Genomic DNA, 6,612 nt, shown 5'->3' with positions numbered 1-6,612 from the left:
TTTTTTTGTTTTTCGAGACAGGGTTTCTCTGTGGTTTTGGAACCTGTCCTGGAACTAGCTCTTGTAGACCAGGCTGGTCTCGAACTCATAGAGATCCACCTGCCTCTGCCTCCCGAGTGCTGGGATTAAAGGCATGCGCCACCACTGCCCGGCTGTTATTTCTTCTTTGGAGAATTGATCCCTTTCATTTTTATTTTTTGTGGTCCTGAGGATGCAACCCAGTCACGCAAGTCAAGTGCCCTGTTACTGCTCTAGTTTGCTTTTTACTGCGGTGATGAAACACTGACCAACACCAACTCGGGAGCACAAGGTTTATTTGGCTTCCAAGTTACAGAAGTCATGGCAGGAACCTGGAGGCAAGAATGTAAACAGAGATCTGGAAGAATGCTGCTTGGTGGCCAGCCTCCTCTGGCTTGATCACCTACCTTTCTTATACAGCTCACCTGCCCAAGGATGCTACTTCCCACAGTGGGCTGAGCCCTCCAATATCAATTAGCAATGAAGGAAATGCTTCACCTGGTCAGTGGGCTAGCTCAGTGGAAAGGGTCTTTACTGTCAAGCCTGAGGACCTGGGTTAGGTCCCTGGGGCCCACGTGGTGGAAAGAGAATTGAATCCCTTTGATCTCTACAGGTACACACACACACACACACAAAATGTAATAATAATAAAAAAGAAAATGCTCCATGGATATGGCTACAGGCCAATCTGATTTGGGCAGTTCTTCAGTTGAGGTTCCTTTCTCCAGGTGATCCGAAGTTTGTGTCAAGTTGACAGCTGAAGCTAACTCTGACACCTCCCAACCAGAAAAACAGACTGCATATATTTTTAGACAAACACTATAAAATGAAGTGAATATTTATATAGTTGAATGCAAACAACCTTTGTCAATGTTTCGATTTATTGCATTTAACCTTTCTCTCCCCTTCCCCCTTTATGTATTGGTTTTTTAAAAAAACATTTAAAATTGTGTGTATGCACACATGTCTCTGTGTGGGAATGCACACATGAATACGGGTACATGTTGAAGTCAGAAGATAAAGTTGGATTCCCTAGAACTGGAGTATAGGCAGTTGTGAGTCACTCAACATTGGTGCTGGAAACTGAACTCAGGTCTTCTGCAAGAATAGTATGCTCTCTGAACCACTGAACCACCTCTCCAGCCCCAATCTATATGGTTTTACTTGAACTTACTCTAAGTTGCGTACGATGTTCTCTCACGTAGTATCATTTATAATTTATTTTGCTGTTGTTAGCTTTTTAGTGATCGCCTTGGGGCTTATGATATCCATTTAAAATAATTGAACTTTGCTTTCATACAGCACTGAATTGCTTTACTATAGTGAAAATTGAACAGAATATGCTCAATTTCCCTAGTACATTAGTACTCTCATTATTTCCATCAGTTATATTTTAGGCAAATTAACAAAAAGAAAAATAAATCTAGGCCTGGTGGTGTATGCCAGTCATCTGAGCACTAGGTAGCCTGAGGCAGAAAGATTGTGATTTTTGAGGCCTGTCTGGGCTACATAGTGACCTCATCTCAAACTAGACAAATAAACAAAGTAAGCAATGCCTTTAATCCCAGCACTGGCAAGGGCGAGACAGAAGCTAGCGGACCTCTACCAGTTCTTATTGGTTCAAGGTCAACCTGGTCTAGCAAGTCTGAGGCCAGCCAGGAACATTGTGAGAACATCCTTGTCTCAAAAAAAGTGCAAAAATATGAGTTTTCAGTAGACTAATTTCTACATCACTAATTATGCTATTTAGAAATAGAGATACTATTACTTTTTCTTTTCCTAAAAGTTTGCCTTAAAGCCAGGCAGTGGTGGCGCACACCTTTAATCCCAGCACTGGGGAAGCAGAGGCAGGTGGATCTCTGTGAGTTCGAGGACAGCCTGGTCTATAAGAGCTAGTTCCAGGACAGCTAGGTAGGACTGTAACAGAGAAACGCTGTCTTGAAAAAAAAAAGTTTGCCTTAAATCCTCTCATACCCTGACTAGAACTTGTAGCATTATATTTCTAAGAGTCTTAAGAACAGGGCTGGAGAGATGTCTCAGCAGTTAGGAGAACTTATTTTTCTTGCAGAAGACCTGAGTTTAATTGGCAGCACCTCGTGGCAGCTCACAACTACATTTAATTCTAATTCCAGGGAATCCGATGCCTTCTTTTGACCTCTGCAGGTTCACATACACTCAGATACATACATATACACAAAATAATAAATATTTTTTAAAAGACTGGTAAGAACAGACTCAGCTGATTATTCCCTACCTTAGCTATGAAGTGTGCGCTAGCGGTTGAGTTTTAGAAAGTCTCTTCACGAAGTTGATGAGGTTTCCTGTTCTCGCTAGTTTGCCAAGCATTTGTATTGTAGGCGCATCCTTCATTTAGCCAAATGATTTTTCTGTGTTGTTTAGTATGACCATATATACATATATATATATTTGTTTTACTTGCCTAGTGTACTGGTTGATTTTATGTCCACTTGACATAAGCTAGAGTCATCAGAGAGGACGGACACTCAAATTGAGAAAATGCCTCCCTGAGATCCAGCTGTAAGGCATTTTCTCAATTAATGATCAAAGAAGGAGGGCCCAGCCCTTTGTAGGTGGTATCATCCTTGCACTAGCTGTCCTGGGTTCTTAAGAAAGCAGGCTGAGCAAGCCATAGTAAGCAAGCCAGTAGACAGCACCCTCCATGGCCTTTGCATCAGCTCCTGCCTCATGGTTCCTGCCCTACTTAGTTGCTGTCCTGATTTCAATGATCAACAACCATGTGGAAGTGTAAACCAATAAACCCTTTCTTCCCCACCTTGCTCTTTGGTTATGATGCTACGTTGCAGCAATAGAAACCCTAAGAAACTTAGCTAGCTGCTACAATCATATATGCTAATTCCTTGTTCTCTCTGCTCCACTCCCTCCACCTCACCTCTCCCCCTCCTTACATACACACACACACACACACACACACACACACACACACACACACCACAGATACACTAATGCAAAATATAAATCTGTAAGTTGACCCGTAAATAATGTACAACTTTCGGGCACCAATCCTCACACAGTCATGCATAGATGTATAAGTGTGTGTGTGTATGCGTGCGTGTATGTGTTGCTAAGGAAAGAAACTCAGGCCTTGTGATGCTGAGCAGGTGCTCTGTCACTGTATAACCTGAGTCATGTGTAACTTTTGATTTTCCCAAAACGTAGCTATTAATAGGCACTTCTGTTGTCTTAAAGCTTCACCAGCAACACAGACAGCACAACGACACACATTTTGTATATGTATTATAAATAGCAAAGTGTTAGTAAAACGCACAGTCTATGAGTGTGAAGAACTACTAACATGGCTAGGTGATGATGGAAACCAAGCTTCCTATGTAATCTCTGGTGGTACCTTGATGTGGACGTCTTTCTTACAGCCCCGCACTGATGGAGGTTCTAGCATCCTACTTGGCTTTCTGCAACACCACCTTTATTTGTTAGTACTTTTTTTTACAGTAGATATTAAGTCAGCACCATATTCCTATCTGAATTTGCCTTTTGCTACCTACTATTGATCCTAAACTTCTTTCTTGTTAGTGGTTTACACTATGAATTCTTCTCTGCGATTATACTTTTCTCCTTCTGTTCTAGATGGGCCTTCCTTGGTGATCTGATAGCAAATGTTTGTTGGGCATTTGTGGCACACATCTTTAATCCTAAAACTCAGGAGGCAGAGGCAGGCAGATCTCTGTGAGTTCGAGGCCAGCCTGGTCTACAACAGCTAGTTCCAGGACAGGCACCAAAGCTACACAGAGAAACCCTGTCTCAAACAACAACAATGAAACAAAAACAACACAAACAGCACATAAAACCCAATAAAACAAAACCCCAAACTCCAAAACAAAACAAACAAGCAAATCAACAACAACAACAAAAAACCTTAAGCAGAGTTCTGAAATGTGAGAATCTTAGTAATATCAGAGGGATGCAAACTGAAACCATAAGATGATGATTGGTCCTTACACCTGCTAGGATGGTTATGCCTGTTATATAGGCAGCTTCTCCTTGGGCCTCATTTTAGGATTTAAGGATCTACAGTTTCAGGTGTAGAAATTAACAAGACATATATCCTATTTTTACCAATCTTTATGCACTTTTAAGAGATGTTTATTGCTGCCATTTATATCTTTGCCTTTCTGAGCATTTACCCAACATAATTCATTCTCAGTCCCTGCCCCTGCCTCTCATTATTGGAAATGAGATGCTCTCACTTTCTAAACAATACAAACTTTAAAGACTAAATAATGTGTTTTTATCACCTATTTGTGTCTAGTCTAGCAATAAGGCCAAGTAGTCTTACAAAAATATATTTTGAATAAATATAAGCCCATTAAGATTACAACTTTTTGAAACTGAAGGTAAAAAATTAGTATTTAAGTCATATTTCTCATATTTATTAGAAAGTAACTTTGTTGCAATCATATGTGGATGGGGACATGAGAAAGCAGATAATTAATTAAGAGTGTATATACTCTGTAACACACACATATACGCATTGGAGATAAGGTCTTACTATGTAGCCCTGGCTGGCCTAAAACTTGTTATATATACTAGACTGACCTCCAATTTATAAAAATCTGCCTGTTTCTCTTTCCTAAGTGCTGAGATTAAAGGTCTGTACCACTAAGCTTGGCCCAAAGTATATATTTAAAAGAGCTCAAGTTTATTGGCTCAGAATTTGACATTTGAGGAGCAAAAGTGCTTAGTGAGCACCAATAAAAGGACCTGTAAGGTAAATATTTTAGTTGCTTTATATGAAAAAAAAAGGGGGGCAGACAGTGGTAGTGCATGCCTTTAGTCCCAGCACTCAGGAGGCAAAGGTAGGCAGATCTCTTGTGTGTTTGAGGCCAGCCTGGTCTACAGAGAAAGTTTCAGGATAGCTGGGGATATGTAGAGAAACCCTGTTTTAAAAAAAAATGAGAGAGAGAGAGAGAGAGAGAGAGAGAGAGAGAGAGAGAGAGAGAAGGAGGACGGGGTTGGAGAGATGACTTAGAGGTTAAGAGCACTGGCTGCTCTTCCAGAGGTTCCAAGTAACCAGGTTCCATTTTCTGGCATGCAAGCGAACACTGTATATATAATAAATAAATGTCTTAAAAATAAAGATCACATTTTTGTAGAAAATAAAAGCAGCATTAATTATTACCTTTTATAAAAGTATTAGCATAAAAGTGATATTTATCTTGAATCCTCCAAAATCATCTATTTTTGATGTGTCCACATATATAATTTATCTACAACAACTGGGTTGAGTTTTATCATTTTAAATTGAGTTGTATTTTATTGTTTCAAATTGAGACATAAAGGCTTGGAGGTATAGCTCTTGGTAAAACCTGTCTAGCACATACAAAGGTTCTATCCCCAGCAGCAGCAGCAACACACATGCACATACAGAGAGAGACAACACACACCCCCCAAAATACCTTGACAAATAAAATTGTATATATGTTATGATTTACAGTGCGAGTGACCCTGGCAGATCCCACTGTGAGTTTGGAAGACTGCGGTGGATAAGGGACAGACAGGTATGCCATGCAGAGAGAGCATGGGTATGGAGAGTTTATTTAGTGGGTATTGGGAGGGTATTAAGGATAGGAGAGATATGGGGGGGGGAGAGAGAAATGGGGAGAGAGACAAAAAGCAGCCTCTTCAGAACAGTGGGGGGGGGGAGAGAGAGAGAGAGAGAGAGAGAGAGAGAGAGAGAGAGAGAGAGAGAGAGAGCAGAGACCAGCTTGCCTCATCAGGAAGGGGGAGATTGGGAATGGGTGGAGCTTGTCTCTTAAAGGGACAAAGTGCCCAGGTGACAGGGCAGGCCTGCATAAAAATTATAACATTCGCATCTTTCTCTTATCTTAAAAAGGCAAGGAGTTAGGCATGGCAGGTTAAGGGGCCAAGTGTGTCGAGTTCTCAAGACTGCTTCCTGCTGATTTGTGGGCATCAAAATCTTGGGGGACCTGAGAAAGCTGGGATGCTGGCCATGCCCTAGGCTATCTGGTCACATTACTGCTATCCAGGATTTGTGGAACTCTCTGGTGTCTCCTGGACCTGACAAGGTGTTGGCAGAGCAGAGGACAAGGTTAAGTTTAGGAAGAAAAAATTTTTCTTGAGGTTCTGGTAATTGAGGAGGAGCGTGTCAGGACTGGGGAAAGTTGGGAAGATTTGGGTTCTTAGGGTCTGGTTATTGGCCTGTTTTGTTGAAATTAGGAGCGGCAGGGCTGCGTCCCCGGCACCCGGCCGCCCACATGGCTAGCTTATGCCCAGAAATAATTACATGGAAACTGTATTCTTTCAAACACTGCCTGGCCCGGCTAGTTCCAGCTTCTTATTGGTTAGCTCTTACATATTGTTCTAACCCATTCCTAATATTCTGTGTAGCCCACGAGCTGGCTTACCAGGGAGGATCTTAACCTGCGTCTGCCTGGCGCGGGAGAATCATGGCGACTGCTCCACTAAGCTTCTTTCTCCCAGAATTCTCCTCTGTCTACTCCGCCTACCTAATTTTCTGTCCTATGAGGGCCGAGGCAGTTTCTTTATTATTAACCAATCAAAGCAACAGATAAGATA

The sequence above is a fragment of the Alexandromys fortis genome, unplaced genomic scaffold (assembly GCF_014885135.2).
Source record: "Alexandromys fortis isolate MF-2015 unplaced genomic scaffold, M_Fortis_MF-2015_v1.1 scaffold_266, whole genome shotgun sequence".
NCBI classification, from domain to species: domain Eukaryota; kingdom Metazoa; phylum Chordata; class Mammalia; order Rodentia; family Cricetidae; genus Alexandromys; species Alexandromys fortis.
The sequence above is the reverse complement of the archived record's forward strand: the minus strand, read 5'-3'. Positions refer to the sequence as shown.